Raw genomic sequence first — 25,554 nt, 5'->3', positions numbered from 1 at the left:
CTGTGTCTCCCTCTCCCTCTGCCTCTCCCCTGCTCATGCTCTGTCTCTGTCTCTCCCTCAAAAATAAATAAACATTAAAAAAAATATTTAAAAAAAAGAATTTCCCCCAATACCATTAAATAGAATTCAGTAAAAGAACTGCAGCGGCATCATGTTATCCTAGCACAATAACCCAGTATAATTTCTTTAACCCATATCCTATCAGTCAATTTAGTTTGGGTACATGATAAGCAAGGCTATAAAAAATGTATTTGTACTGAATCTTACCTCTTATTCATGATTATATCCTTTGGATCAATTCTTAGAGATAGATATTGGGTCAACAGGTGGACATTTTAGCATTTGTTACATAATTTTGCCAAATTGTTCTTTCAAAAGGCTCTGCAAATTAAAGTGTCATTTCCACAGCCATTATTGACAGTGGATATTATTATTAAAATTTTGTTTGACTAATTTGTGGGACAATGTAATCTCAATCTTAATCTTTAAGAACAGTGATTTTCTTTACATATGTTTAAATGTTTATTTATTTTGAGAGAGAGCATGCGTAAACATGGGAAGGGACAGAGAGAGAGGGAGAGAGAATCCCAAGCAGACTCTGCACTGTCAGTGCAGAGTCTGACCCGGGCATGATCCCACAAACCATGGGATCATGACCTGAGCCGAAATCAAGAGTTGGACGCTCAACCAACTGAGCCACCCAGGTGCCTTGTTTTTAAAAATATTTTTAATGTTTGTAAAATGACTGTATTTTCCTTTAATCATTTTCCTTTGATGTTATGTTTACAAAGCTCTTCCCTACTCCAAAGTTATGTTACAATCACCTGTACAGACTTCTAGTAATGTTATGGTTTTGTTCATCTTTCACATTTAAATATTAATCCATCAGGGACTTAGTTTAGTAGAAGATACAAGACTCTAAAAGAACTTTTTCCAGATGGTTATCCAGTTGTCCCAAAATCATTATAGGATATTGTTGCACACTCAGATATTTCTTAGCAGTGAGTAGGAAATTCCAACAGAAAAAGAGATATGTTCTCAGTTGCTAGGAAGCATTTTCATAGCCTTCTAAATTATGGGTTCATACTGTTCAGTGTTCTATGATAGCACCACATACTATTGGAAGAGGAATACTGTAGAAACTTGTCACAGTAACAGAGATGAGAACGAAGGCAGCATCTTAATGATAAAAGTTTTCCTATGCTATCTTGACAGGTACTCTCCCAAGGAAGTGCTTTAAAACACACTTTTTGCTTTGTAAGAGTCATCAGAGCTTTACCCTGGAAAAAACCTAAAAGATTTCTTCTTTTGACCTGCAGGGGGCAAACTTCCACTCTTATCCTCTTTTGAAGTTTTGACCTACTGGTTTAAAGTCCTCAAAAGGGAAGGTGAGATTATTTTCATGTGAATTAGCATAAATATAAAGGTAAGGAGATTTAAAGTAAAAGGATAGTGAAAGTTAAAAGCAGTTCCTTTTTTTCTTATTGTATATTTTGAGATGGTCTGAGACATGAGTCAAAGTCCCAGGTCAGCTTATAATTAGCTGTGACTTTGGGAAGGTAATTGAAATTCTCTTGGCCTCTGTTTTCTCACCTTTAAATCACAAAGTTGCATGAGGTCATCCCTATTATACTTTCCAACTCTAAATTTTATGATTCTTGTTACCAACTTAAATCCCTGACATATTCTGAGTGATAGTAAAACTCATTGGAAAGGGGGCAAAAATGTCAAATTGTTCTTTCAAAAGTCTCTGAAAAAATTCTTAAAAGATTATAATGATTAGATCAGGCTTAAAGTTGATTACAAAAACTCTAGTGCATGATGTTTATAACATGGGGATTTCAAACACTGGCCAATTATGGATTCAAACCTTTATAATCACTTATTTTATTACAAACCAGAAGTAATACAATAGAGACTTAAATTACTTGTTTCAATGATCTGAAAAAAAATTAACTTAGATTGTTGTCACCATAGCCATATCCATAAATTACAATGAGTTCAAAAGAAGCATATAAGTTATAAATCTGCAAGAAACCAGAATATAAAATATAAAACTCAAAGGAAACAGAATAATATATGTATCCCTTTTGTGGGTGGAAGATAAATTAGCAGATATTTAAAAAAAGAGGAAGGGGGCACCTGGGTGGCTCAGTCAGTTAAGCGTCCGACTCTTGATTTCAGCTCAGGGCATGATCCCACAGTCATGGGATTGAGTCCCACATCAGGCTCTTGCTGAGCACGGAGCCTGCTTAAAATTTTCTCTATCCCTCTGTCCTTCCCCTGCACTCTAAATAAATAAATAAATAAATAAATAAATAAGAGGAAGCCATTAAACACAAGATATTTTTTTTTCATACTACAAGAATAAAAACATTTTGAAATGACAGGAAGAACTAAATGTGACACACTATTAAAGGCTTATTGTTTTAATTTTTTAAGTTTATTTATTTATTTTGAGATAGAGAGAGAGAACCAGCAGGGAAGGGGCAGAGAGAGGGGGACAGAGGATCCAAAGTGGGCTTTGCGCTGACAGCAGCAAGCCTGATGTAGGGCTCAAACTCACAAACTGAGATCATGACCTGAGTGGAAGTTGGATGCTTAACTAACTGAGCCACCCAGGTGCCCCAAAGGCTTACTATTTTAAATAGTATAAATATGTATAATCCAGGCAGTTGTCAGGGTACCTAAACTCAGGCTAAATCTGACCCAAATCTTAAACCCAGTTGCTCTGATATCAAAAACACTTTCAGGGTGCCTGGGTGGCTCAGTTGGATAAGCATCTGACTCTTGGTTTTGGCTCAGGTGATGATCTCGTGATCTCACCTTTCATGAGCTTGAGCCCTGCGTCAGGCTCTGTGCTGTCAATGCAGAGCCTACTTGGGATTCTCTCTCTCCCTCTCTCTCAGCCTCTCTCTCTCTCTCTTTCTCTCTCTCTCTCAAAATAAATAAATAAACATCAAACAAACAAACAAACAAACAAACACTTTGAGTGGAGCACCTGACTGGCTCAGTCAGTGGAATGTGCAATTCTTAATCTCAGGGTTGTGAGTTCAAGCCCCACGTTGGGAAAGTGGATATTACTTAAAAAATAAAAACAACTTCTGGGAATTTTATTGTGCACCCCACACACCCAGTTTTGCTTCTCTCTGTCTTCTGTATTTTATTGGTAAGCTATTTTTTCTTTCTTCTTCTCATCCTTTACTTCTTCAATCTTAATGTCTACAACTGATCTACCTATTCATATTGTGCACTTCATGAGTTTTTAAAAGTATTTAAGATCTGAGTAAGTTACGGAGAGAACAGATGTCAAAATGTAGAGTGCTGACCTTTCATTATTTTCTGATTACACCCTTCTTTCTTGCTTTTCCTTTACTGTCCCCCATCCTTTTTTTTTTTTTTTTTTTTAATGTTTATTTTTGAGAGAGAAAGAGAGCATGGAAGAGTGAGGTAGGGACAGAGAGAGAGAGAGACCAAAAATCCAAAGGGGCTCTGTGCTGACAGCAGAGAGCTTGATGCGGCACTGGAGCTAAGGAACCATGAGATCGTGATCTGAGCTGAAGTCAAACGCTTAACCAACTGAGCCATCCCGGCACCCCCACCATCCCTCCTCCTTCTTAATAAAATTATCCCCAGTCTCAAAAAGAGCTCTTCTTATATTTGCCCTTGACTACAAACTCCCATTTTCCAAAAAGGACAGCTCTCCCTAAGAGGATATTAGTAAATCAAATTTTCCCCATCTAATTTTACCTGTAAGGTTGGCATTTAAATTCCCATTTGAAAAAGAAGGAATGGTTTTCACAAGAAGACATGGAAAAATGCACAACTTTGCTCCGATAATACAGTATATAGAGAAGCAACTTTATAGCAGCATTTCATACTAGTTAGAGAATATATGAAACATAGAACTCAGTGTTGGTATTGTGCAGAAAAGTTTGCATTTATATACAATCCTGGAGAAAATGCAAATTGGTTCAACTTTAAATTGTTCTTGCACGAAGATGATAGTAGTATTATAAAAAATGGAAACAAACCAAATATCCAACAACAAGGGGTATTTAGACAAGTGTGATATCTTAATATGAAAGAATGAGCCCTATACTGCTTTTAAAAATGTCAAGTATACATTTTACTTCAACACATAAACAAGTAAATAGTGAAAAACTAAAAAACAAAACTCAAGATAAAATGAACTTTATAGCTATGTAAAAACAACAGCAAAGATTGGAACCCAGAGGAATGTAAATGATTTCATTTCCTATTCATTTGTAAACTTAAGTTCCAAGTTTTAGAAATGACAATAATTCTATTAGTTATAATTAGTCTATCTTGTATTATACCTCTGTATACACTAGGACCAATCGTTTAAGTCTATTTGAATTGATTCTAATAGTTAGAACCATCTCCAAAAGATATTTTTTTTCCTTTAGGATTGCTTTAAGTCAAATTTTTCTGATGTATTAATTGAATCTAAGAATAAATTAAGTATCTTTAAAAGCTTAATAGTATGCAACATTCTAAAACTTACTTAGCTGAAGTATAGTCTGAAGAATAGTCACAGCCTAGAGGAGTGTAAGGTGATATGACAACCACATGATAATATGGTATCCTGGATGGCATCTTGGAACAGGAAAAGGACATTTGGTAAAGACAAAGGAAATCAGAACAAAGTATGGATTCTGGATTCTAGTTAATAATTATGTATCAAAACTGGCTCATTAGCTGTAATAAATGTTGAAACTAGATGTGGAGGATATAGATATTCTCTGGACTATTTTTACAGTTTTTGTGTGCATCTAAATTATCCTAAAATTAAAAACTTATTTTAGAAATGTTAGTATGTTTAAACAGGTAACCACCATCCAATATATTGAATTAATGTACTAAATAACAGAACCTAGTTTACTGTTAGTGACCAATTGGTAAGGTGAAAAATTATCAGGTCATATTTAAAATTATGTAATATATCAAGAGAATACTTCAATAAGGGAAGATATCCTTCAATAATGAGAATGACACATTATTAAGAGCTGAGGCTGTACAGAGCCCTATATAAAGCACTATCCTTGCCTTGGGTATATATTAAACTATCTCCAGCAGGACCAGATAATAGAAATACATTACAAGGGCCCAAAGCCAACTCTAGCGTCAAATAAAATGTTCTTACTTATCAACATGTAAAGTTGTTACTACTAGACTACATTATATAATTAAGTATTTTTCAGACTGTTTGGAGTATGTTTTCCTTTTCTGAAATTTTTTTCCTTTTCTATTTTGTTTGCCATTTTTCTTGGCAATTGCATTTAAAAAATTTTCCAATGTGTTTATCTGGTGTTGTGAAGAAGATTCTTTGTATATTGTCTACTAGGAATGAAAAAGTAAATTGCGAATTTAAGAGTCTGTTGACAACATTGAAACTGGATTGATGTCTAAAAAAAGTAGACCTGTTTCCTGTGTTAACCTCAGAGCAGGAGGTAGAAAAGGCTACTTCCCAATAGGTTTTCACTTTGGATTGATACCAAATTAAAAGAAATGAGGCAGATGTAATATATTTTTCCTCTCATCACTCTAGTTAAATCATACATTAAAATAGTTTCTTTTTAATGTATTGAAAATGTTTTAAACTAGCATTTGTGTTTTCTTATTTAAAAGCAATAGAAACCTCTGTTGATGAAGTCATTTATTTTTTTAGAAATAATTATTGGTTTCCTGCCGTATTTCTGAAACTGCTTTATAAGAAGCACATGTGTCACTTGTCAAAATGCAGACTCTCACGGTCTCAAAAATCTAATTCAGTATGCCTGAGGGTCTAAGAGACTCTGTCTTTTTAATTAGAGCCTTCTTCTGGTCAGGCTAAGTCTTTTACTGATTAGTTGTTTATGGTAGTTCTTAGTTTTGGATGCACAATAGAATTATCTGGAGAATTTTTAAAACTACTAAAGCCCTGGTTTACCCTTCCCATACCCCAGATTATAATTTATTTATCTGGAATGGGGCCTACACATCAGTGTTTTTTAACTCTCCCTGGTTGGTACTACTGTGCAACCAGGGTCTAAACCATTAGTTTTGTGTATGGAATCATAATTAATTAGAAAAACCTGTACTTTATGCCTTAGGCTCTATTCAAAATATATATACATATATATATTGGCTACTGATTATAGCACATGAATCTCACAAACATAATGTTAAGAAAAAGAAGCCAAAAGCAAAAGAGAACATACTAATTGGGACCAACTGCTATTAGGTACAGGGTTTTGTGGGGTAAAGTAGGAGATGGAAATATTCTGGATATAGATAGTGGTAATGGTTGCACAACAGAGATTATAGTAAAGTGTACACTTTAAAGAGGTGAACTTTATGTTATGTGAGGTATATCTCAATTTAAAAAGCTACTAAAAAAAGAGAGAACATATGGTTTAACCATGCTTGTAAATTTCAAAAACAGACATATCTAAACCAAAATGTTTGAAATCAGGTTTGTGGTTATCTTTGGGGAGGTGGGAAGGGTAGTGTCTGGTAAGGCAAACAAGGAGGGCTCTGGAAGTGCTGGCAGAGTTATTTCATGACCTGAATCATGGTTACAGGAGTGAATTCATTTTTTTGACCATTTTTGAATTGTATATTCATGATTTGTGCTCCCAAAAAACGGGGTTGTCAAGTAAAGTTTACAAGATATTTAGACTCCTCCACTTAAGAATACAGGAAAGAATGGCTAAGTAATCTGCCTTAATCTACAACAAAATCACGTCTGATGAGACGAAGATAATGTTTGACAGTACAGGTTGTTTGATATTGGAATTGTTTTCCAAAGACAGCTATATAATCTCTGTCCTTAGAACTCAGGGAAAATAACCTTACAGTAAAATCAGTTCTGTTTTGGGATAGTACCTTGTAGTAATTGGCCAGATGATATTTTGAGACTTGATCTAGGTGTTTGAGTCTACCTTTAGTTTATATTTACTTTTTACTCTGGGAAATAAGCAGACAAAATAAAAGAAAAACTTTGAATTCCCATAATAGAATACTTGCCAAAGAGAATTAGCTAATTCATATATTTTTTAGTTTCAGCAAAACTTATTGTAAATCTGTTCCACCAGTCATCCAACTGAATTTTTCTAAGATCAGTTTAATGTCCTTTCTTTTATATTATCACCGACAATTTTTTCTTAATTGCCATTAATATGCTGACAATCCTAGACTCTCCTTCCCTTCTCTGCTTATTGCTGCTTTTCCAGGCTCTATGAACTTAGTTGTTCCCACTTTCTTTCTTCATATGTTCCAGGGTTTCATCACTTTATTACCTCTTATATTTCTTTAGCTCTGCTCATATTTCTAAGACTTTTGGTTTCCAGTAATGACTATAATATCATGAGGTTCTGGAAAATGTCTACTTCCTTTTGCAACAATGCTTGTAGGCTACAACACTATGGTTCAACATCGACTCCTTTGGTTCCAGGATTATGTCTTTAGAATTGAGTCAATTCAACCTTGCCCCTGATTTCATAAGCTCTGTTTTGCATGCCATCTATTCCCTTTGAAATCTTTTCATGAATCTCCAGAACTCTTTCTTATTCCATTAGCCACTTGTAGACTATGCTTTTATATTCTTATATCTAATGTTTGTTTTTGCTTTTTGTTTTTGTTTTTGTTTTTACAAAGAAAACAAACATCATCTTAAATTTGCTTTGTTCTTAATTGTTCTGATTTTTCTGAGGACATCACTATAATATAAATACCCAAGATATTAGCCAGATTCAGAAATAATGAGTGATTTTTTTCTAGTTCTTAATTTTTCCAATTGTTTCTTCATTGGTTGACAAATCTTATGTCAATTATTTTATTAATGATATTATTTGTGTTCACTTAAGGAAAATTAAATTACAAAAACAAGGGTACATCTTGTTTCTTAGCTACTAAGTAAATATATATTTTATATATATTCTCCCTTATTTGGGGTCAAACCCTTGTAGCCATAGATAATTTTGTGGCTAGGAAGAATTTTATAGATTCTTTTTTTCTAATCTCCTTGTCTACAGATGAGGAAACTGAGACCCAGAGAAATCTATGTAGTTAATTACTGATAAAGCCATCTTTCTTCCACATTCTTTATTGTTTTATTTACCTCTTTTTTTCTATGCAACATTTTTAACACATAGGCACGCTAAGTCATTTTGGCATTTTTTTCTCTTAATTTCTTTAAAACTTTTTGGTAAATTATTTAGTTCCATTTTAGTACCAGACATTCAAGCTAACTATTTCAGCACGATTTATTATTTTTTTAAATTTTTTTAAGTTTATTTATTTATTTTTGAGAGACAGAGAGTGAGAGGGGGGAGGGACAGAGAGAGAAAGAGAAAGAGAAAGTCCCAAGCAGGCTCCACTCTGTCGGCATGAAGCCTGATATGGGGCTTGAACTCACAACTGGTGAGATCATGACCTGAGCTGAAACCAAGAGTCAGATGCTTAACTGACTGAGCCACCCAGGTGCCCCTATTTTAGCACCATTTAATACATTGCTATATTAGCACAACTTAAAGAACTTCCTCAGGGGCACCTGGGTGGCTCAGTCAGTTAACTGTCCTTTTTGCAGCTCAGGGCATGATCTCATGGTTCACAAGTTCGAGCCCCACATCAGGTTCTATACTGACAGCTCAGAGCCTGGAGCCTGCTTCAGATTCTGTCTCCATCTCTCTGCCCCTCCCCTGCTGGTGCTCTGTGTGTGTCTGTCTCTCTCAAAAATATAGAAACATTAAAAAAAAGAGAACTTCCTCAGAACAAAGCACCTTTCTTTGTTGCTGTTGCTTTTTAATGTATTATATTTTTCTCCACACTTACTGAATGCTCCAAATCTAGCCACCCCCAGAAAAAACACATCCCTTCACACTCTCATACTCTATTTCCTTTTTTAGATACATTGGATAATAGTAACAGTTCACAGGGACACCTTGGTGACTCAGTCAGTTAAGCTTCTAACTTGATTCTGGCTCAGGTTATGATCTCACTGTCATGAGATCAAGCCCTGCATCAGGCTCTGCACTGAAAGCATGGAACCTGCTTGGGATTCTCTCCCTCTCTCTCTGCCCCTCCCCTGCTCATGCACTGGTGCATGAGTACGCTAACATTCTCTCTCTCACACAATAAATAAATAAATAAACTTCAAAAAAAAAAAAAAAAAACCAAGGTCAAATTTCACCTAAAAGTGTGAGTCCTTTTCCGGTTTTAAAATCTTTTTAGGTTGTTTTGTTCCTCTTGGTTCCATTGACTGCATTAAGAATTGTTGATGGCTCCATCCCTCTTAAAAACTTCTCCTAGCTGATCTCATAGAATCAAAGGCTTCTAAGGGCCGAGACCACAATTTATTTATATTTTCAGTCCTAACATTTAACACAATGCCTCAGTTTCTCTTGTCAAGAGAAAAAACAAAACCATTGTCTCTAACACAGATGTAGTATTAGAGAAAAAGGCTGATCTCTAGTCCCTGGTTTTTTATTTGCTTTCAACAGTGAGCAAGTCACTTACCTTCTCTATACCTGTTTCATCACCTGTAAAACAAAGAATATGGGCTCAGTGTTCCCTATCTATCAATCTATAGGTATGGCACTATTTTCAAAGGAAATCTCACACAGAAGCCCAGTTGAAGCCCAGTTGAAGCCCAAGCAAATTGAAAAAGCTGTGCTAGGGCACAAGGAGGCTCTCCTGCTCCTCCCTTATCCCTGTCATGGCCTCAAAGGTTCTGCAAATCCCTATGACTCTTTAGAGCAACACCAGAAACTCGCTGAGCTAGACATTTCCCATGGTCCTGTCAGGCTTTAAAATACTATATTCTAGAAGCAGTACCGAGATCTTTTTTTAAACAGTATTATTACCCCAAATATTATTTAATGACAAAAAATTTTTTCATTTGATTCAATTTTTCTTTGTACTTTTAACACAATGTTTGCATTGTAAAACAGATTCAAATTGAATTCCTGAAGAAATAGAACAAAGGACAAAGTAAATTGAAACCCAAATCCATCATTTTCCTTTTTCTTTTTTTTTTTTTCCAACTTAAGTCCAACAACACTAAACAGATGGTGAGAAATTAACACCCAGAATTTTCAATGACATGGGTTCTTCATCTTGTCAGGAGACTGCCATTCTTGAGTCTGCTGGGAGAAGGGGAAATCATTAGATGAGAGCCAGTTATACAAGTTAAGTAATGAACTTTCACTTTCAGAACAGTCGTCCAGTTAGTTTGTCTTTAAGGTCACTGGTAAAACCTGAACTTGGATTGATGACTGTACCTAACAAGAAGCATTTACATAGCATTTATTTCATTTAAATCACCATGCATTTTCTTTACTGTTATTGATCTACCAGACAAGAGGAAGGTTAGCATACTATTTCTGTTCTTTAAGTGGTTACTCTTAAATTTTAATATGCATATTTAATTTAATGAAGTTTAATTGATATATAATCCTCCTGCCAAACAATGATCTTTAATGTGCAATTGACTTTTTTCCATGCCTATCCCTGGATCAGATGTTGGGATTTTCTGAGCCCCATTATATGGCTGAAATGCCATTTCTGGGTCTCTCAGACCCACAGGTTTATGAAAGGACCTCTGCTCTATTACCCTACATGCAAAGGGCCATATATACCTTGACTTCTTTCCTCCCGTGATTATGATCTCCAGCTCTGTAGCTATATATCTTGTTCTAATGCCCCTGTGACTGCTTTTAGCTCTCACTCTTCCTCCCCATCCTGGATTATTTCCTCTATATTACATTATTTGGAGATCTCCCTTTCTTATGTTGAAACCTATGTTAAAACATTTAAAACTTTATGGAAGGAGTAGATCTCCAATGTTGGTTTAGTCTACCATATTAACTGGAAATTTCAGAGATGCTTTATTAACTTCTCTACAGATGTGGAGGCAAGCATAGAGAAGTTATGACTAGCCCATGCCAGTATTGAAAAAGAATAAGCAGACTTTATTTCAGATCTTATTATTCCAACTCCCATATTATTTCCCTAATATTGGGATTCTTTTGTCCTTCCTCTTTACTGATCCCTTAAAGTTGTTCCTAGATTCCTATTGACTCATAGAACACTAGTCAAATTTTACCCTTCCAAAGAAAGTCCTATGCATTCATTATCGTCCCAGAAGCTCTAGCTCCATTTTTGCCAGTATAATTTTTTTAAGTTTATTTATTTTTAGAGAAAGAGAGAGAGGGTAAGCAGGGGAGGGGTAGAGAGAGGGAGAGAAAGAATCCCAAGCAGGCTCCACACTGTCAGCACAGAGCCCAACATGGGGGTCAGTCTTACAAACTGTGAGATCCTGACCTGAGTTGCAATGAAGAGTCAGTCGCTTAACCAACTAAGCCACCCAGGTGCCCTGCCAATATAATTTTTTAAAAGCCATGTTAAGCATTTTTTTTCCAAGTCAATCAAAGGTTTTAGATGAATCATGAAAACTAAGGTTTACTTTAGTCCTTTTTTTACCTCTTGTAGCCTGATACAGAGCCTTTCTTACTCACAAATAAGAACTAGTCTCTGGACTCCTATGAACCATGCATGAGAGCTAGCATCCATAGCCATCAGTATAATTAGCTTTTGAAAAATTATGCCTCCATGCTATTTTTAAAAATTTTTGAAAAATGTTTTATTATTTATTTTTGAGAGAGAGAGAGAGACAGAGCGTGAGTGAGGGAGGGGGAGAGAGAGAGGGAGACACAGAATCCAGAGCAGGCTCCAGGCTCTGAGCTGTCAGCACAGAGCCTAACTCAGGGCTTGAACTCACAAACTGTGAGATCATGACCTGAGCCAAAGTCGGACGCTCAACCTACTGAGCCACCCAGGTGCACCCCTCCATGCCATTTTTTGAAGCATACTCTTCCTCTGAAGAATTATTCTGATCTTCACTATAACAAATATTTTCGCTGTCTCAGCTCAAATTGTGACACACTCAGCTTGCACTAATACACATGTTTCTTAATGTTCCTATTCATCCAATAATCATTTTTTTTACTGTTATCCCTGGTTAAGCATTAGAATCACAAGGATGAGGGAGGGAGCAAGTTCACTGTGAAATCAGTGCCAGCATAGTCATATGCAGATTATGCTATGGAGTAAGAAGGAACAGTTACTCCTTTGGAGACAGAAGGCGTAGGGTTAGAAAGAGGCAACAGCTTGTGCAAAGTTATGGAAATCAGGGCACCTCCCAGAAACTGCAAGTCTGTCTGGGGCTGGGGATCTAAGATAGGAAGGAAGACTGGCAGAGAGGGTCCCAGAGAGGCTGGCAAGGGCTGGGCTGTTTGCCCCAGGTTCAGGTGTTTTGTGTTTCATTCTGGAAGCTCTGGGCAGCCTTGGAATAATTTTAGGCAGAGAAGTGGATTAAAGTAGGGAAAGCTGGAGCCAAGGAGACACATGGGGTAATTATAATGCATGGCTTATGGTTAGCACTCAGTGAATGTCAGTTGAATTATTACATTTAGAAGAAAAATGTTTATTTATTTTTGAGAGAGAGAGAGAGAAACGGGATGGGGAGGGGCAGAGAGAAGGAGAGGATCCGAAGTGGGCTCTGCACTGACAGCAGAGAGCCCGATGCATGGCCCAAATTCATGAACTGTGAGATCATGACCTGAGCCAAAGTCAGACACTTAACTGACTGAGCCACCCAGGTGCCTTGAATTACATTTTTGTTCATGGATGAGTACCCCATCCTCATATTGGCCTGCACAAATTTAAAAATTTTAAGTGTGGAAGAATAAATGGTGTCTGCGAAAGGTAGAAACTAGTTTGGCTAGACCACTTTCCTTGTTTACACTTCACATGCTCAAATATCCTCTCAATAAAAACAGGCTCATTTAGCTTGCTATTTACTTAGAGCAAAAGTAGTTCTCTATCTGACCTGAGTGGGCAGAATCCTTGCTTAGTTTTTGAACACAGGATGTGTTCACAGGTAGTTTTTGATTACTCAAAGCCTCTGTTACTCTATTTATAAACCAAGTCCTTTGCTTTTCTTCTTCTTATTCCTTCTGATGTCTAATGTTTTACATTCACATTTAAGGACTCTTCCCATTCACAGATAGTGGGAAGAATGAAAGAAGAAAATAAGTCAATTTTTGTAAATATTTTTGGAGTAAGAATTTTCACTAAAAGTTTCCCTAAATTCTACGTGTTTCTCTAAAGACTTTAATATCAGAGGTATATTTATGTACTTCGGGAATCTGGTTCTTTTGTAGAGAAAATATCCATCCCACCCAAATTCTGTTTATTTGGAAAACTATTTACATAGCAATAAAATTAAACTCCCAGTATTACTGACTTATTTTTCTGACTTTTGTTTCTTTATGGACAGTTAACAATAACAAGAAAAAAGAGAATTCATGAGTTTTGTCTTAGATATTTCAATAACTTCAAACAATTTATGCCGAAGTATCTATACTTTCATTGACATATGAGTTAAAATTTCAAATATTTGCTCTACCTTAGTTTCTAAGCCAACCCAGACTATCTTTCCAAAGTATATCTAGGTTTTGTATTTTCTGAGATGCATTTATTGATGGTACAGATGAACTTGCAGAGGTTAGAGGCATGGCTAACATAACTGAAGCATTGATAATCCATGTATTTATTACTGAAGATGAGACTTGGGATAGGGTGGGGAACAGAAAATGTGTCAAATTTTCATCCCACTTTAACTACAGAATTATGGTTTGTTTTTAATACTTTATGACAAGTTGTTTGTTTTTTTTTTCCATTACCTACCTGTGTCAAACAGACAGCAGGCAAGGCCACAGCCAAGGCCTGCCAGAATTGGCCAATAAAGACACTGAGCCCTTTTTAGCTTTAGAGGATTTATTACTTACATAGACAGAGAAGAGTAGCCAAAGGTGCTTGTTTCACAGCCCAAGAGGGATGGCGCGGAAACTAAAGGGTCAGATGATTACAAAACGAGTTGAAATACTCTCTTGCCAAGCAGGGAATTCTAGATTGCAACTATACAGTTTTATAGCCTACATTTCTGTCTAAAGGGGAGTGAGGCAGAAAGCCTCACACCTCATCAGAACCTGGGAGGCAATGGAAAACTGCCTCATGTCAGTTTCCCTGACAGAAAAGCAAGTGAGAAATTTCCTGGTAACCCCTCCTCACAAGCCTTCAGGTTCTCGTGTTTCAAAAAGACCCTAAGGAGAATCCACCAGACCCAGGGCAAGCTGACAACCAAACCCAGCCACCAAGGTGCCATGACAGAGCTGTTCCCCCATAATTTACAGGTTACCTCCCCTACCTGCAGAGTCACCTATCTCTTCTACTCTTCAATGATATTTTCTTCATTTCTCCCCTTTCCTGTTGGTGAAATAAAGCTGTATGGTCTATCTTAATAGAACTTACTCACTGTCTGTTTTCCTTAATTCACTACCTTTTCCTAAATTATCTAGTATTTCCTATGATGCTGGCAGGAATAAGAAAAAAAAAATATGAACTATATATTTCTGTGTAATTAACCACACCAAAACTTAGTGTTTTAAACCAACAATATTTTGCTATTTCTCCAATTCTGTGTGTCAGCTGGGTGCAACTGGTTTTGCCTGGGCTCATAGTTGAAGATTCAAGATGGCCTCAGGCACATGTCTGGCAGCTGACGCTTCTCCTCTGGCCTCTCGTCCTTAGTAAGCTAGACTGACTGTCTTACATGTCAGTCTCAGGGCTGCATTCTCCAAGAACCAAGACAGAAGCTTCAGGTCTAGTTTGGAAGTCATAACTTCACTTCTACCATATTCTTTTGGTCAAAGCAAGTGACAAGAACAGTCTAGATTTAAAGGGTAGGAAATAGACTCCTTTTTAAAAGATGAGTTGCAAAAAGAGTGTGCCTGTGTTTTTCAGTATGCGATGTAAACAGACTTGAGTAAGTGCCTTCAGGTAAATAGGTTCACTGAAGCCCAAACAGAATCTGACTTGACTTTTTATTCATGTAAGTAAGAATGACACTTGACTAAATATCTTCAATTCTGATCACAGCAATAAAATCACTGTAATGCTAGCAGATCACAGGATAGAAAATTAAGGAAATTGTCATAGGCCCAGAAAATATTTGCAAGAGGAAGTGGAGGTACTAAGTCTTATTTCTGTAGGCAAAGTGACCAAAGTGTGGTTTCCAAACCTCGGAGAGTTATTCCAAACCTCTTTAGTTAATAATAGAATGGAGAACACCAGCCAGAGATTCTGTTACTTACAGGGAATTTGAAAATTAACTCTCTTAAGTAATGATTGGTTGGTTAACACTCACTGACAGAAGTTTGCATTTTTACCATCTACCTTGCATAACTGATGAAAGGGGAATGAGATAATTAATGTAATGTGCCTACTGCAATACCTGGCTTACCTTTATCTCTAAAAAAATATATTTGTTACTATTATTTTATTTGAGGCTTCAAGAATTTACATTGTTTAATGATAGATATTTTATTAGGTACATTGTTAATATATTTTATAGTCAAAGTGGATGCTTAATAAACTTGCTTTAAAAACTTTTCAAGCTAAAACTATCATTGCCATATTCTGTGGGGTAAAAATGTAGAACCTCCATTTTCTAGTTGTTCATATGTTGGAAACTGACCTCTGACAATTGCAATAACCAGTTATTGATGTGTGACAGAACATGAGCAGGGGAGGAGACATGAGAGGAGACAGACAGACAGACAGACCCAACAGACAGAATCTTAAGCAGGTTCCCGGCTCTGAGCTGTCAGCACAGAGCCCCATGCAGGGCTCGAACTCACACACGAGCTGTGAGATCATGACCTAAGTTGAAGTTGGATGTTTAACCAACTGAGCCACCCAGGCACCCCTGCAAATAACTTCTTGATTCAGTAAGTTGCCTTTTAGTTTTCTTGATGGGCTCCTTTGCAGTGCAAAAGCTTTTTATTTTGATGTAGTCCTGATAGTTTATTTTTGCTTTTGTTTCTTTTGCCTTAGGAGACATACCTAGAAAAATGTTGCTATTGGCAGATGTCTCAGATATTACTGCCTGTGTTCTCTTCCAGGATGTTTATGTTTTCCGGTCTCCATTTAATCCATTTTAAGTTTATTTTTGTATATGATGTTAGAAAGTAGTCCAGTTTCATTCTTTTCTATGTAGCTGTCCAGTTTTCGCAGCACCATTTATTGAAAAGGCTGTCTTTTCCCCATTATATATTCTTGCCTTTTTTGTCATAGATTCATTGGCCATGTAATTGTGGGTTTATTTCTGGGGTCTTTACTCTGTTCCGTTGACTTACATATCTATTTTTGTGCCAGGACCATACTGTTTAAATTACTACAGATTTGTAGTACATCTTGAAATCTGGGATTGTGATACCTCTAGCTTTGTTCTTCTTTTTCAAGATTGCTTTTGCTATTTGGGGTCTTTTATGGTTCCATACAAATTCCAGTATTATTTATTCTGGTTTTGTGAAAGATGCTCTTGGCATTTTCATAAGGATTGCTTTGAATCTCTAGAATTGCTTTGTGTAATATGGACATTTTGACAATATTAATTCTTACAATCCACAAGCATAGAATCTCTTTTTATTTGTGTAATCTTCAATTTCTCTCAACAGTGTTTTATATATATATATATATAGTTTTAGAGTACAAGCCTTTCACATCCTTGATTAAGTTTATTCTGGGTACTTTATTATTTTTGGTGCAATTGTAAATGGTATTTTTTTTTTTAATTTCTCTTTCTGTGACTTCATTGTTAGTGTATAAAAATGCTACTGAGTTCTGGGCATTAATTTTGTATCCTGTCACTTTACTGAATACATTTATTACTTCTAGTAGTTTTTTGGTGAACTCTTTTAGGACTTTTTATGTATACATCATGCCATCTGCGAATAGTGACAATTTAATTTCTTTACCAGTATGGATGCCTCTTATTTCTTTTGCTTGTCTGATTGCTGTGTCTAGGACTTCCAGTATTATGTTGAATAAAAATGGCAAGAGTGGACATCTTTGTCTTGTTCCTGACCTCAGAAAGAAAGTTTTCAGGTTTTCACCATTGAGGATGATGTTAGCTGTAGGTTTTCATATATGGCCTTTATTATGTTGAAGGATATTCCCTCTAACCCCATCTGGTTGAGGGGTTTTCTCATGAATGGATGTGGAATCTTGTCAAATTCTTTTTCTGCATCTATTGAGATCAAATGATTTTTATCCTTCATTTTGTTGATGTGGTATATGATGTTGATTGTTTGGGGAATATTGAACCATCCTTGCATCCTGGGAATAATTCCCACTGGATCATGGTGAATCGTCCTTTTAATGTATTGTTGTATGTAGTTTGCTAGTATTGTGTTGAAGATTTTTGCATTTATGTTCATCAGGGATATTGGCCTATAGTTTCCCTTTTCTGTGGTGTCTTTGTCTGGTTTTGGTCTCAGGGTAATGCTGGCCTGATAGGATATATTTGGATGCTTTGCTTCCTCTTCTGTTTTTTTTGGAATAGTTTGATGAGAATAGGTATTGGCTCTTTAAAGGTCTGGTAGAATTCACATGTGAATCTATCTGGTATATATATATATATATATATATATATATATATATATATATATTCTTGATTACCAATTCAATTTCATTATTTATAATCAATCTATTCAGATTTTCCATATCTGCCTGGTTCAAACATTTTGCAAGATTATATGTTTCTAGAAATTTATACTTTCCTTCTGGGTTCTGCAGCTTTTTAGCATATAACCTTTCATATTATTCTTTTATAATCCTTTGTGTTTCTATGATGTCAGTTATTACTTCTTTTCTCTAGCTTCTGATTTATTTTGGTTCCTTTTTCTTTTTTTCTTGATGAGTCTGGCTAAAGGTTTGTCAGTTTTGTTTTGTTTGTCAGTTTATCAGTTTTGTTTGTCTTCAAAGAACCAGCACTTTGTTTAGTGAATTTTTCTACTGGTTTTTGTTTGTTTGCTTTTGTTTTGTTTTGTTTTGTTTTGTTTTGTTTTTTAGTCTCTAAATCATTTATTTCTGCTCTATCTTTATTTTTCTTCTTTTCTACTCATCTTGGGCTTTGCTTTTTCTTCTTTTTCTAATTTCTGTAGGCATAATATTGGATCGTCTATTTGAGTTTTTTCTTGTTTCTTGATGTAGGCCTGTATTTCTATCTACTTCCCTCTTAGAACTGCTTTCACTGTGTCCTGGAGGTTTTGGGCCATTGCGTTTCATTTTCATTTGTCTCCATATATTTTTTTTAAATTTCTTCTTTGATTGCTTCATTGATCCGTTGGTTGTTTAGTATCATGTTGTTTAGTCTCCACATGTTTGGGTTTTTCTAGTTTTTTTCTTGTTACTTATTTCTAGTTTCACACTATTGTGGTCAGAAAAGATGCATGGTATGATTTCAATCTTCTTAAATTTATTGAGGCTTGTTTTTTGGCCTAATATGTGATCTGTTCTGGAGAATGATCCATGTGCACTTGAAAAGAATGTGCATTTCATTGTTTTTGGATGAAATGTTCTGTATATGTCTATTATATCCATCTGGTCCAGTGTGTCATTCAAAGACATTGTTTCCTTATTGATTTTCTGTCTGGATGATCTATCCACTGATGTAACTGGAGTGTTAAAGTCCCCTACTATTATTGTATTACCTCAGTTTCAATCTATATGTCCATTAATATTTGCTTTATGTATTTAGGTGCTTTCATGTGGGGTGCATAGATATATATACAATTGTTACATCCTCTTGTTGGATTGATCCCTTTATCATTATGTAATACTCTTCTTGTCTCTTATTATAGTCTTTTTTTTTTTAAGTCTATTTTGGGGGTGCCTGGGTGACTCAGTTAAGCGTCTGACTCTTGGTTTCAGTTCAGGTCATGATCTCACAGTTCATGGGTTTGAGCCCACATTGGACTTTGCACTGACAGCATGGCCTGTTTGGGATTCTCTCTCTCTCACTCTCTGTCTCTCTCTGCCCCTCCCCAACTTGTGCTGTCTCTGTCTCTTTCAAAATAAATAAACTTTATAAATAAATAAATAAATAAATAAATATAAATAAATATAAAAATTAAAATAACTGAAAAAAGTATATTTTGTTTGGTATAAATATTGCTACCTCAGGTTTTTGTTTGTTTCCATTTGTATTTCCATTTGTATGTGTCTTTAGGTCTGAGGTGAGTCTCTTATATGAAGCATACATGTTGGTCCTGTGTTTTTTTTGTTTTTCAAATTTAATTATTTATTTTGAAGGAGAGAGAGCAAGAGAGTACATGCAGGGGAGGGGAAGAGACAGAGGGAGAGAGAGAATCCCAAGTAGGTTCTGTATTGTCGGCACAGAGCCCAACGTAGGGCTTGGTCCCATGAACCGTGAGATCATGACCTGAGCTGAAACCAAGAGTTGGACGCTCAACCCACTGAGCCACCCCAGGTGCCCCTCAGTCTTGTTTTTGTTTTTTGTTTTTTGTTTTTTTAGCCATTCTGCCACTCTGTTTTTTGATTGGAGCATTTAGGCCATTTACATTAAGGTGATTATTGATAGATATGTACTTATTGCCATTTTTAAAATTTGTTTTCTGGTTGTTTTTATTGTTCTTTGTTTTCTTATTCTCTTGCTCTCTTTCTTTGTGCATGATAAGTACCTATAGTGTTTTGTTTGGCTTTCTTTTTCTTTATTTTTTTATGTATCATAGGTTTGGGTTTGTGGTTACCCAGAGGTTCATATATAACATCCTAAGTAAATACCAGCCATATTAATTTGATGGTCATTTAAGTGAAGCAGATTCTCAAAAGAAGAAGAAGAAGAAGAAGAAGAAGAAAATAAAGAAAAGATCTTTCTCTTTCTTTTTCTTTTTCCTCCCTTATTCCTCCCTTTTTACTCCCATCACATTTTATGTTGTCATATTTTACATCTTATTATTCATATTTGTCTTATGTCTAATTATGGCCATTCCTTTTCCACTTAAAGAAGTCCCTTTAACATTCTTGTAAGGCTAGTTTAGTGGTGATAAACTCCTTTATCTTGTTTGTCTGGGGAACTCTATCTCTCCTTAAAATCTGAATGATAACCTTGCCAGGTAAAGTAGGTTATAGGTTTTTTCCTTTTAGTACTTTGAATATTTCATGCCATTCCTTTCTGACTTGTGAAGTTTCTGGTGAAAAATCACCTGATAGCCTTATAGGTTTTTCCTTGTAGGTAACTTTGTTACCAACTTTCTTGTTACCAGAAAGCACAGAGAGTTCCAAACAAGATGAACCCAAAGAGGTCCACACCATGGCACATAATAATTAAAATGTCAAGGTTTAAAGATAAAGGGAGAATTTTAAAAGCAGCAAGAGAGAAACAAAAAGTTACCTACAAGGGAAAACGATTTTTATTATTTTATTATTATTATAGGTAATAATGGGATACATTGGATATAAATAAATAAGAGAATGTGATCCTAATATCTGACCCCTTGTTTCATTCTGGAATAAAAAGAGCTGAATTCATCTGTTGCTTTTCCAAACTTCTGTAATCAAATTACCTAATAAATAAACAGGCCAAGTATTGGATAGGGAAATTTTATTCTCCTTCCATTTAACTAATGTTTTACTGATTAAGTTTAAGTTTGTCTCATTTAGACCAAATATATTTCCACTTCTTGCCAAGAATACTTAGAATGAGATAAGTGAAAGCTTCAGTAAGAATAAATATTATTAAAGGTTGGACAAAAGCTTGAAACTCTGTCTAATGGTTTGATGAGATGGGGATTGGGGAGGGTATGAAGTCCAATAGGGAATTCTCTTCTTTACAACAGCTAGTTTTTGGCCTAAGCTGGGCCATTAAAATACCGCTTTCTTCCCCTGTTCTGCAATGGAAAACCACAACAGATAGAGTTCATATATGTTTATGATAGCAAATGAATATCTGTAAATCAGGAAAATACAGGAGCGCCTGGGTGGCTCAGTCAGTTAAGTGTCTGACTTCAACTCGGGTCATGAGTTCAAATTCTGTGTCGGGATCTGTGCTGACAGCTCAGAGCCTGGAGCCTGCTTCAGATTCTGTGTCTCCCTCTATCTCTGCCCCTCCCCTGCTTGCACTGTCTCTCTCAAAAACAAAATAAACACTAAAGTTTTTTTTTTTAATAAATAAATAAACATTTAAAAAATTTTAATAATAAAGTACCTTATATTTGTATGTGTAAATATCTACTTATATGTAACTGTATAATCATCATCATCATTAATAAAAACCACACTTGCCATGTACCACGCACTATTCTAATATGCCATTGTTAATCCTCACAACTCAGTGAGAGAGGTAGTTATGCCCCTGTGCAGAGATGGGATTCCAAGGCACTGAGAGGTCCTTGCCCCACAGTCACACAGCTAGTAAGTGACAGAGCTGAAATTTGCACCCAAGTAGCTTGGCTCCCAAATCTGCCTTCTCAACTAGTAGGTCATGATGCCTCCCTGTCATGAGAAGAAAAATGGATGGGGGCGGGGGGGGGAGGGGGGGGGAGATAAGCAGCAGTTGGTTAATATCTGGAGAATGAAACTGTTGGGAATTTTTATTTTCTACATTAACATGTTTATAACATTTGGATTTTTATAATAAAGTACTGATTTTATAATTTATCAAAAATTACTTATAAATTAGAGAGGGGGTGTAAAACATTAAGCAAATATCTGAGACCATTCACCCTAACTCACTCTTATTAGCTGAAGTTTGGTAAGAAACCATGTTTTCGTAAGCAAGCTATAGGGCTTATAATGTCACTTCCTCCAGGTCCAATGTTTAGGTGTCACTCATGCTCATTGGTTAGCTAGTTAACCAAGCTCTCTGATTGCAGGTAACTAATACCAATTTTGCTCACTGTGGCACTCTCTTAAAATAGAGTATGATCAGAATTCCTTGTCCCTGCAACTTGCAGTCAGATACCTAAGCCACTGGACTCTGGCTCCTACATTTATGTATGTAATTGAACCTTGCTGCTGCTCTTCTAATGACCATGTTAGCATGAAAACTCTAGCCTGGACATTATGGTCCTGTCCGCAAGGATTACTGTTTTAGATCTTCCTCATTTCAGTTGAACAATACCAGCATGCCCTAGTTCAGGGTATACAAGAATATCATAAACTGGGTGGCATAGAAACAACAGAAATTTACTTCTCACAGTTCTGGAGGCTGGGAAGGCCAAGGTCAGATTCAGTGTCTGGTGAAAGCTTATTTCCTGCGTCAGAGACTGCCATCTTCTCACTGTGTCTCCACAAGATGGAAGTGGTAAGGTATGTCTCTGGGGTCTCTCTTCTAACGACATTAATGCCATTCTTGAGGACCTCATCCTCACCACCTAAAGGCCTTAATCACTATTACCATTTCGTTGGGGATTAGGATTTCAGCATATGAATATTGGGGAAACACAAACATTCAGTCTATAGCAAGCAACATAGCAAATTTATAAAGCAGAACATTATAACAATTTCAACACTTCCAAACCCGCAAATTTCAGAGATGTTCCAGACCTAAAGCAGTGCTATAAATAACCTTTCCCTGCATGCAATTCTTATAATATTTTAACACCATTGTCACAATACTATACTCTACCATTCTATTATTTATCAGTACATTTATAATAGTGTATACTATTACACACACACACACACACACACACACACACACACTAGGTATTTACCACATTGATGAGGGACGCAGATAATTGAGGTCTGTTCAAAATTTAAACTTTTCGCCAGAACATTGTTTGAATAGCTATATTCCTTGTATCTTAAGACTTCTGGTTCTAGTGGCATTTACTCTTTTCATGACAATGGTTTATCATTTAGTAGGACACCGAGGCAAATTTAAAATTCTTAAGAATAAGCAATTATAAAAATCTTAAGAGCATCTTTCCCTCTCAAGAACCTAGATCTCTGTCAAGAGCCTAGGTCACCTTCACAGTTAAGATAATGGTAGAATTAACAAATTCAACTTGTTCATGGTCTCAGTTGGGTTTATTTAGATACAGTAGCTAGTATATGTGGGCATACACTGAGCATATAGATATGACAAGATGTAACTTTAATAAATGTAGGTATAATAAGAGCTTTTATGTATCTGCATGGAGTGGGGATCCTGGCTTGAACTTAAAGTAGATCTATGGTGTTATTGACAATCTCCACCCACCTTCTCCCACCTTTGGGTTATCAGGAATCCATGGAGAACTTGGTTTGGAACAAATCCAATCACCAAACATGCCCAGACATGTTGAAACAATGTAAGATTCCACTGCTTATAATTTAGTGCAGTTAATGTTATGGTTTTCCACATCACATAGGTATAAAAGAGAAAGGTTTTTCTTTTACTAATTCCAGTAGGGTCCTTTATATGCATGTTTGTCTCTGTGTGTTGCCTAAAGATCAGAAATTACAAAAGACCCTGGGACAGAAAATTAACCTCTAGCTGGCCTAGTTTCCTTAATATTTCAGCCTACTGAGTTAATCTGTTTCATTCTTTTAATTCTGGAATCTGGTCCTAATTTAGCCATCTGATTACTAGGAATTACTTTGGAAGTATAATATTACAAGAAGACTCAGACTAAAAGAAGGCATTACACATAGGATTTCCTGTTTATAGGTTTGCAAAATACTTTAAAACCCTAATTAAATAATTAATGAGGGAGAACAGAATACATCTAAACAGTGTACTCACCACAATTTCCTACCAAATGCACTGGATAGCTTGCTCTAATGCCTGACTCAGAGGAAACACTCTGGTGCATTCATGTACACAAGAAAAGAAATGCGACCTCGTGATAGATTGATCTAAATGTTGGAATCAACTGGTAAAGAAATGGCAATGTCTAATACTTCATTAAAAAGATTTCACCCAAAATATAATACTGGGATGCTGAATTTCTTAAGTGACAAATTGTGTCAATTGTCAAATTGTCTAACGACATTATTCAGTTTCTCTTTCCTTATAACTTTCAACTTCAATTCTCTGTTTTTCTCTGCCACAGTTTTTGAAAATGAATACACAAGAAACTCACCAACAATGAACTGTCATTTTTATCTTTCTAACCTCAAGCAGGTGTTGACTGTTCCCTCTTTCTACACTATTTCTGATTGTGGAGTGGAGGGATTTTCTGATTTCTTAAATTTTTAAAAAATTTTTTTACATTTATTTATTTTTGAGAGACAGAGAGACAGAGCACAAGCAGGGGAGGGGCAGAGAAAGAGAGGGAGACATAGAATCCAATGCAAGCTCCAGGCTCTGAGCTGTCAGCACAGAGCCCCATGCGGGGGCTCAAACCCATGAACCATGAGATCATGACCTGAGCCAAAGTCAGACGCTCAACTGACTGAGCCACCCAGGCACCCCAGGATTTTCTGATTTCTTAATAGCAGGAGCAATATTTGGAATTTCAGTGTCTGGGTTTTTTTTTCTCTAAAGGGCACATTAATCTTATGTACTCTCTCCAAGAATTATGATAGTTTCCAATCTCATTAAGACTTTTATCTATGCACAGAGAATTCAAAGAAAATTAGTAAAAAAGATTTTCTCCACCTCTATGGCAAGTATCACAAGGAGTTCCTCAAAGTGTTTAGAGGAGAAAAATCAAAGGAAATGAAAGGAAAGAAAGAGAGAAAGCAAGAAAGAAAGCAAGAAAGCAAGAAAGCAAGAAAGCAAGAAAGAAAGAAAGAAAGAAAGAAAGAAAAAGAAAGGGAGAAGAAATAGATGCTGTTCAAGCAGTTCAGAAGATTCTTGACTTTGAGACTTTGATGAAGTTATAATATAAACAGCTTGAGGGAATATGGGATTCGAAAGCAGTTTTATATGTTGGAAAACAAGCAGTATTTTTATGAGGCTAATATTGGAACATATACCAATGCCAATTCCTGCTTTTAGAGCAAATGAAGTCTTCCGTTACCAGTCCCTTAGCCAACCTGTTCTATTCCAGCCTGTTTCATAATGTATGTTTTCCCAAGTAAAAAACAAAACAAAATGACAACAACCACAAAAATGAACATTTTATTAAATATACTATTTTCCAGTTAATTTTTTTCCTTGTTGCTCAAGTACAAGGATAAACAAGTTATTTCTTCTGGGTTTCATGTCTGAAACTCTTTCTAGTGATAAGATTGTTGTAAAGATCAGAAAGACACTATATATGAAAGTACTTTTAAATACAAAAAGAATCAGGGTTCCTGGGTGGTTCAGTTTGGTTAAGCCTTTGAATCTTTGGTTTGAATCTCCATGACCTTGGAGAAAGGTCATGATCTCACTGTCAGTGTGTTTGAGCCCCAGCTTGGTATTCTCTCTCTCTCTCCTTCTCTGTCTGCCCAACCCCCCTCACCACCCCCAACTTATGTCGGTGAGCTAGCTCTCTCTCTCAAAATAAGTAAACTTATTGCTTCTAGGCCTTTATTCCAAGATAAAATGTAAAATAAATAAACAAACAAAAAAAAAATATATATATATATATAAAATCATACAAATATAAGTCAACATTATTACCAAATCTATTTGTGATATGTACATTTTCTCCTTTAGTTTTTGTTTTTCTCTCTTATTCCATCATTATTTTCTGAATAATCAAA

The 25,554-nt window shown here is 35.9% G+C and overlaps 1 protein-coding gene across 6 annotated transcripts in view; it reads left to right on the top strand.

Annotated features, from left to right (window-relative positions):
• The window catches only part of BBS12 (Bardet-Biedl syndrome 12), a 68,079-nt gene that overhangs the window by 23,605 nt on the left and 18,920 nt on the right, over positions 1-25,554 (top strand). For 2 of the 6 annotated variants that reach the window (XR_008421695.1, XR_008421694.1), the window contains one exon: positions 19,665-21,279. The exons of the other annotated variants lie outside the window; for them this stretch is intronic. The gene's annotated coding sequence lies outside the window, so the exon portion shown is untranslated. Of the gene's footprint in view, positions 1-19,664; positions 21,280-25,554 lie in introns of those variants that run through there. 6 annotated transcript variants of the gene reach the window in all.

This window comes from Panthera pardus, unplaced genomic scaffold (genome assembly GCF_024362965.1).
Source record: "Panthera pardus isolate Hobbes unplaced genomic scaffold, ASM2436296v1 HiC_scaffold_13, whole genome shotgun sequence".
Taxonomy (NCBI): Eukaryota; Metazoa; Chordata; class Mammalia; order Carnivora; family Felidae; genus Panthera; species Panthera pardus.
This window is presented reverse-complemented; position numbering and strand designations above follow the sequence as displayed.